The sequence below is a fragment of the Ictalurus punctatus genome, chromosome 23 (genome assembly GCF_001660625.3).
Source record: "Ictalurus punctatus breed USDA103 chromosome 23, Coco_2.0, whole genome shotgun sequence".
Lineage (NCBI taxonomy): Eukaryota > Metazoa > Chordata > Actinopteri > Siluriformes > Ictaluridae > Ictalurus > Ictalurus punctatus.
This window is the reverse complement of record NC_030438.2, coordinates 10734906-10742131: the sequence shown is the minus strand read 5'-3', so window position 1 is coordinate 10742131 and position 7226 is coordinate 10734906.

Below are 7226 nucleotides of genomic sequence, written 5' to 3'. Positions count from 1 at the left end.
GCTCTACATAAAGATGGCCTAGGCTATAAGAAGATTGTCAAGACCCTAACACTGAGCTGCAGCACGGTGCCCAAGACCATACAGCAGTTTAACAGGACAGGTTCCACTCAGAACAGGCCTCGCCATCGTCGACCAAAGAAGTTGAGTGCACGTGCGCAGCTTCATATCCAGAGGTTGTCTTTGGGAAATAAATGTATGAGTGCTGCCAGCATTGCTGCAGAGGTTGAAGGGGTAGGGGGTCAGCCTCTCAGTGCTCAGACCATATGCCACACACTGCATGAAATTGTTCTGCATGGCTTCGTCCCAGAAGGATGACACGATCTAAAGATGATGCACAAGAAAGCCCACAAACAGTTTGCTGAAGACAAGCAGACTAAGGACATGGATTACTGGAACCATGTCCTGTGGTCTGATGAGACCAAGATAAACTTATTTGGTTCAGATGGTGTCAAGCGTGTGTGGTGGCAACCAGGTGAGGAGTACAAAGACAAGTGTGTCTTGCCTACAGTCAAGCATGGTGGTGAGAGTGTCATGGTCTGGGGCTGCATCAGTGCTGCGGCACTGGGGAGCTACAGTTCATTGCGGGAACCATGAATGCCAACATGTACTGTGACATACTGAGGCAGAGCATTATTCCCTCCCGTCTGAGACTGGGTGGCAGGGCAGTATTCCAGCATGATGATAACCCCAAACACACCTCCAAGACGACCACTGCCTTGATAAAGAAGCTGAGGGTGAAGGTGATGGACTGGCCAAGCGTGTCTCCAGACCTAAACCCTATTGAGCATCTGTGGGGCATCCTCAAACGGAAGGTGGAGGAGCACAAGGTCTCTAACATCCACCAGCTCCGTGATGTCATCATGGAGGAGTGGAAGAGGACTCCAGTGGCAACCTGTGAAGCTCTGGTGAACTTCATGCCCAAGAGCGTTAATGCAGTGCTGGAAAATAATGGTGGCCACACAAAATAGTGACACTTTGGGCCCAATTTGGACATTTTCATTTAGGGGTGTACTCACTTTTGTTGCCAGCGGTTTAGACATTAATGGCTGTGTGTTTGAGTTATTTTGAGGGGACAGCAAATTTACACTGTTATACAAGCTGTACACTCACTGCTTTACATTGTAGCAAAGTGTCATTTCTTCAGTGTTGTGAGATAAAAAGATATAATCAAATATTTACAAAAATGTTAGGGGTATACTCACTTTTGTGAGATACTGTGTGTGTGAGATAGATATATATATATATATATATATCAATTCAGTGGAGACTGTCCGCTTCAATTCAAAGCTGCTGTTGTCAGTAATCAAAGTCTTAATCTTGAAGGAGGAAATCATTCACCATCAAAAAGTCATTATGTCCTTCACCTAGTGGATGTATGAGTGGCTCAGTTCTCAGAGGCTGGTAGGGGTTAAACAGTATGCTGCAGGGGGCAGATTGTGTGTGTGTGTGTGTGTGTGTGTGTGTGTTAACAGCTCTGTCAGTGGTCTAATGAAAACTGAGGAAATCAAGGTGGATGATAAACACTGGGTAATTAGGATTTAAGGATTTCATAATGCTGGCAGGTTTTCCATAAAGGATAAAGTCTAATTGCTGAATTTGGATGTAGAGCTCAGCCGCTGGTTAAAAACTCACTGATCAAGCATCTTTCTCTGTCATCCATATCAGTAGCAAGACCTGATTTTGTAATGAAAATATGTTTATCATGTAGGCTTTATTTGTTTTATTTCAAACACTTGCATGCGAAATCAGTGAATCAAAAGTACAGTCACTCCAGTTTACTGTTTCATGCCATATTCAAAAAATATGTTCAACACCACAAAAGACATATGATTTCCTTCATAGCTCTTATTGCATTTAAGCTGCCTGAAAAGCAACAGTGCTGCCAGGCCTTTGTCTCAAAAGTGAAATGTCCACAGTTGGGAAGGTGGTGTTATCTATCTTTTTGAGCACTTTATTTGGAATCATAAGCCTTTTAAATGCAACCAGTTTGTCTCAAGGTGTGGAAATGAAGGCCTTGTTATTATCCGCATATCTGAAAAGTCCATTTGGACGGTGCAAGGTCTGTAAACCCCAGCTGACTGCTGCCCAATGCAACCATTTGTCTTATTGTCTGGAGAAGAGTGATAGCAACATGAATAATGAAGGTTTAAATCCATTCAAAGTGCAGGAAGTTTCATCTATCAACCGATACATTTGCACTTTCCATCCCAGACACTCGGCATATGCCAAACACATGCTACACAGCTACAAGGACTTTAGGAGGGTGCAGCAATCGTGTTGCCATGTAAGATTATCCATTTTCCCAGTGCTATATCCGCAAGGCTTGTTAATCCTCCTGATTTGGACCAAGAATGCTTAGTAACAACCAGAATAGCTCAAACCGTCCTCTTTTAACAATTTTTTAATATATTAGCTCTAAAGGTTTAACCAATGTTAACAACACATTTACTTTGAAGATGCATTCCTCCTTGGTGCAATGCAACAAAAAGTGTCTGTCTCTCTCTCACACACACACATACACACAGAGAGAGAGGGAGAATAGACAAACACCTCAAGCCTCGGTGAGGCTCTTATTAATGTCAGGTCTACCTGAGTTCATTGACCCCCATGGCAGCTTTTCTGGCCTTCCTTCATAAATAATGGAGGGCATGTGAAGCTCATCACTGCATAAATAGGCTCCTGTAGAATACCATATAAATGCTGTGACCTCTTCATGAGCTCAGCAGGGCCCACTGGCATCCCATCCATTAACACTCGGCCTAGGCTGGTCATACAGCCAAAGTGGTCAGGCAGAAGGGCTCAAAGAGAAATTACATGGTCTAAAGTGGGTCAAAACCTGCATTCAGGACAACAAATAATTTGGGAGATGCACACATTCTCCATCTGAAATCAAAGGAGCAAAAAGAAAAGTCCAGTCTTTTTGGGGAGTGGAATAACTGACACCCCTGGACATGAGTCAGACATGAATAAGTCAGTTGGCTTTGTTATTATCAATAGTTGTTATTTTATTAACCCCAAGTAAATATTTTTCTGTAGTATGTAATACATTGACAGTACATCTACATATACAGTACACCAGGCAATTACATGTAGTCACCAGACATTTTTTTAACCGTTGACTTACAATTGAAATTGGATATATTGTTAGCAGTTGAGTAGTTAAGGAATAACTGTAAAGCTGTTATTGGCTTCACTGGTGAGATTTATGTTATGAAATATTTAAATTTAATGCAAATGATTGGTTTGTTCTTGTAATCTAATTTAGAGCTCTTTATCTCATCCAGAGACCTAAACAGACCAAATTGTCATTAACAACAAACAACAGTTGAGCTCATAACTTCTACAGTGATGCACAAATATAAAATAATTTTCTTGTGGAATGAAGGACAGTCAGTGTAATGATGGGTTCTCAAGTAACTAAAACTCATTATGTCTTTAGGTATTTGATGCATGACTTGCATTCTACAGGATGACCCAAAAGTCTCCATAGAAAGGGGGCTATGTTTGCCAGCACCACATCAGTTGTGCCTTCATTAGTGGATGTTCGTCTTTTTTAATTTGTTAATGAGTTTGGCACCAGTGTGGTGTGGGATATGTTTGCCATGCTTCCTGTTAAAGTCCATCGTAACCTTGCAACAGCTTCCTGATCCAACCATGAGAATGCTCTCAGTATGTTTTTCTTTTGTCAAAGGCATTTAAACATAAACATCGTAAACATCTGAAACAAATATATAATATAAACTAAGTATGAAAAATTTTGGAAGACATTTTACTATATATAAAGTGTTCATGGAGAATATTAGGCCACACTGTATTTTCCTCAAAATAGGAGGATTGGTCATAACCATGTCTCTGCTTGTCCACTGATATACATATATGTCAAATTGACCTAGAAAAGGTCAATTGTTTTAAGTGCAGTGTTCTAAGAACTGAAACAAAGACAAACAAACAAAAGAAACACATATATATATATAGATTTACTTCTGTACTGCTTATCCTACACAGGGTTGCAGGGAGCCTGGAGCCTATACCAGGGAACTTGGGGCATGAGACAGGGGATACCCTGGACAGGGGGGGCAGCCCATCGCAGGGCACAATCGCGCACACAAGCACAGAGGAGAAGTTGCAAACTTTGCACACAGGGTGGAGGCAGGAATCAAACCCCCAATACTTGAGGTGCGAGGCAAATGTTTTAACGACTAAGACACCATGCCCCCTAGTGCAGAATCTTGAATATTATATTGAACATTTACTTTGTTTTAAATATATTTCAATTTCAAACTCTAAAACCTTCTCTTTTAAAAGACTATATCTATTCTATATATAAACTAGCCATTTTCTTGTGTGTGTGCATGCATGTTTGTCTGTCTCTCTGTGTGTGTGTGTGTGTGTGTGTGTGTGTGTGTGTGTGTGTGTGTGTGTGTACACGTGACAATAATGTATGTGATGTATCTTCCGCTACAGATTTGCCTGGTCAGCATCAGATGGCAGCTCTGGACATTAGCTCCACTTTTCATGAAAGAATTTGGATGGCTGGAGCTCGGAGAATATTCCACACTCAGTCAGGGAGAGAAATTCTCAATAATAAATATCACACTAATAATGAATGGGCCAGCGGCTGCAGTTGTCTTGAGGGCATAATATCTAATTTCCTTTCTATGTTTCATATTCCCACTCCTTCATGTTCCTACAGTCTGTGATTAAAGTCATCACTGCTCTCCACAGCTCTTATTTATTTTTCAAATCAGCACGTAAATCTGGGTGGCAGGCGCTTGTTACAGACTAGTGTCAATATATTATGACAGACGGACAAATCCAGAATGTTAAGCACCCTTTGCCTCTGTGGGAAAACTACATTTGTTTCCCTCACAGACACGCATATTTTGGAAAGTAAGAGAGAGACAAGATTACTCTGGATTCCTTCTTATGGCTAAAGTTCTATAATCACAAATTATACAATAAATCATACTATATGTAAGGCCCAGTTAAGGTAGCCTGTGTCCCACCAATGAACTATAATATCAACTGAAAACAGAAGCACAGCATATCTCAGAGGTCAAACACTAATAGAGTGTCATCCTTGAAGCTGAACCATCACTGAATCTTTACTTTGGACCTTCTCACATAAAAAGGGCTACAGCGTAGTACCTTGAGGTCACACAGTGATCCCACGATGGTATAGTTAAGCCACTCTAACTAAAGGTAGTATGTACAAGGCAACTATATACTGAAAGAAATCGAAAAGCAGCAAAAAATAGACTCACAGGATCACATAAGCTTGGGTGGCATGTTGAATCTCCTCCTCAGTGCAACCACATGCTCAGTGAATGCAAGGTAACATGATGATGACTTGATAGCTGACATCACTAGCAGTCTTCCGGAGGGGATTTTATCATGCAATCAGTACAAATTACATTCCACTTGATCCCCACACAAAGACCAGTGAGACACACATATGGAAAGAAGTGAGGCAGGAATGCACTGCAGAACATATAAATGGATATTTTCTTAATAATAAACAAACAAACAAAAACATATGTGGATTCAATTTTATGGATTTACAAAAAAAAAAAAAAAAAAAAAAAAAAAACATTTTATATTTCATTTACTTAGTGATGCTAAAAAGAATGAGGATAATAAAACAGTTATGCATTGTCTGAGGCAACTGATAAATTTCATAGCATTGTCTGTGTGTCTAAATTCTGAAGGTCTCTAGTTTGTAACACGATGTACTGGAACCAAATTGTTTTGTGTTCGTGGAAAGTCTTCCTAATCGCCCTCACTCTCTCTCTCTCGGTTCCTCTTCCTCTTATTATTATCTGGTAGACTAGATGTCTTTAGTCCTTATATCACTCAAACCTATGTAATAGATGTTTTGATTTTATCTGTGACCTGCTCCAATTGACATTTATCATTCTGTATCAATATTTATTGTGTGTATACAGTGAGGGAAAAAAGTATTTGATCCCCTGCTGATTTTGTACGTTTGCCCACTGACAAAGAAATGATCAGTCTATAATTTTAATGGTAGTTGTATTTGAAGAGTGAGAGACAGAATAACAACAAAAACATCCAGAAAAGCACATGTCAAAAATGTTATAAATTAATTTGCATTTTAATGAGGGAAAAAAGTATTTGACCCCCTCTCAATCAGAAAGATTTCTGGCTCCCAGGTGTCTTTTATACAGGTAACGAGCTGAGATTAGGAGCACACTGTTAAAGGGAGTGCTCCTAATATCAGTTTGTTACCTGTATAAAAGACACCTGTCCACAGAAGCAATCAATCAATCAGATTCCAAACTCTCCACCATGGCCAAGACCAAAGAGCTCTCCAAGGATGTCACGGACAAGATTGTAGACCTACACAAGTCTGGAATGGGCTACAAGACCATTGCCAAGCAGCTTGGTGAGAAGGGGACAACAGTTGGTGCGATTATTCGCAAATGGAAGAAGCACAAAAGAACTGTCAATCTCCCTCGGCCTGGGGCTCCATGCAAGATCTCACCTCGTGGAGTTGCATTGATCATGAGAACAGTGAGGAATCAGCCCAGAACTACACGGGAGGATCTTGTCAATGATCTCAAGGCAGCTGGGACCATAGTCACCAAGAAAACAATTGGTAACACACTACGCCGTGAAGGACTGAAATCCTGCAGCGCGCGCAAGGTCCGCTGCTCAAGAAAGCACATATACATGCCCGTCTGAAGTTTGCCAATGAACATCTGAATGATTCAGAGGACAACTGGGTGAAAGTGTTGAGGTCAGATGAGACCAAAATGGAGCTCTTTGGCATCAACTCAACTCGCCGTCTTTGGAGGAGGAGGAATGCTGCCTATGACCCCTGGAACACCATCCTCACCGTCAAACATGGAGGTGGAAACATTATGCTTTGGGTTTTTTTTTCTGCTAAGGGGACAGGACAACTTCACCGCATCAAAGGGACGATGGACGGGGCCATGTACCGTCAAATCTTGGGTGAAAACCTCCTTCCCTCAGACAGGGCATTGAAAATGGGTCGTGGATGGATATTCCAGCATGACAATGACCCAAAACACACGGCCAAGGCAACAAAGGAGTGGCTCAAGAAGAAGCACATTAAGGTCCTGGAGTGGCCTAGCCAGTCTCCAGACCTAAATCCCATAGAAAATCTGTGGAGAGAGCTGAAGGTTCGAGTTGCCAAACGTCAGTCTCGAAACCTTAATGATTTGGAGAAGATCTGCAAAGAG